This window comes from Cryptomeria japonica, unplaced genomic scaffold (genome assembly GCF_030272615.1).
Source record: "Cryptomeria japonica unplaced genomic scaffold, Sugi_1.0 HiC_scaffold_764, whole genome shotgun sequence".
In the NCBI taxonomy this organism is placed as follows: Eukaryota; Viridiplantae; Streptophyta; class Pinopsida; order Cupressales; family Cupressaceae; genus Cryptomeria; species Cryptomeria japonica.
Genome location: NW_026729531.1, coordinates 57,861 through 58,504, shown reverse-complemented (window position 1 = coordinate 58,504; position 644 = coordinate 57,861). Strand labels below are relative to the sequence as shown.

The 644-nt window shown below is 68.0% G+C and overlaps 1 non-coding gene across 1 annotated transcript; it reads right to left on the bottom strand.

Moving 5' to 3' along the window:
• Positions 1 to 227: 227 nt before the first annotated feature.
• On the bottom strand, positions 228 to 347 carry LOC131872767 (5S ribosomal RNA). The gene has a single exon (XR_009370854.1). It is a non-coding gene; the product is annotated as a 5S ribosomal RNA (ribosomal RNA).
• Between the last annotated feature and the right edge of the window lie 297 nt (positions 348 to 644).

Genomic DNA, 644 nt, shown 5'->3' with positions numbered 1-644 from the left:
TTCACCTGGGTGCGCGCGCAGCACCTCGGGCGCACCGGGGTGCGCGCACAACGCCCGGGTTGCACCGTGGCCTGTGTGCTCGGGGCGCCTCGGGTGCGCGCTCGGTGTCGCCCCCGCGCGCGCGGTAGTGCGGGCAGCGCACCCCGGCCCGGCCCGGCCCCGACGAGAACGCAAACGGGCAAAAGGTTATTCAAATAGCATTGCGACGCCCGGCGAAAAACTAAAAAAGGGTGCAACACCGGGACTTCCCGGTGAGGTCACCCATCCCAGTACTACTCCGGCCCAAGCGCGCTTAACTGCGGAGTTCTGATGGGATCCGGTGCACTAACGCTGGTATGATCGCACCCGTTATGAGCTTGTCGCAGTGTGTACTTAGCAAACCGCGACCCACGTGCGAATCCACCCCGGCCACCCACCCCCGTCGAGGTGCACACCCTCCCTCGCGAAGTGCGCCCCGTTCGCCAAGTGTGAGCCCTGCCCGGGTGCGCGCACCTTGCTAGGGCGTCGGGTGTGCACCCGGCCCGGCCTACGTGCGTGCACCTGGAGGGGGGGGCGTCGTGTGCGTGCAGTGTCCCGTCTGCAACGCGGTGCCCACACACCACCTCGGGCGCAACGACTGCGCTCACATGTGGGCCGAGTGCACC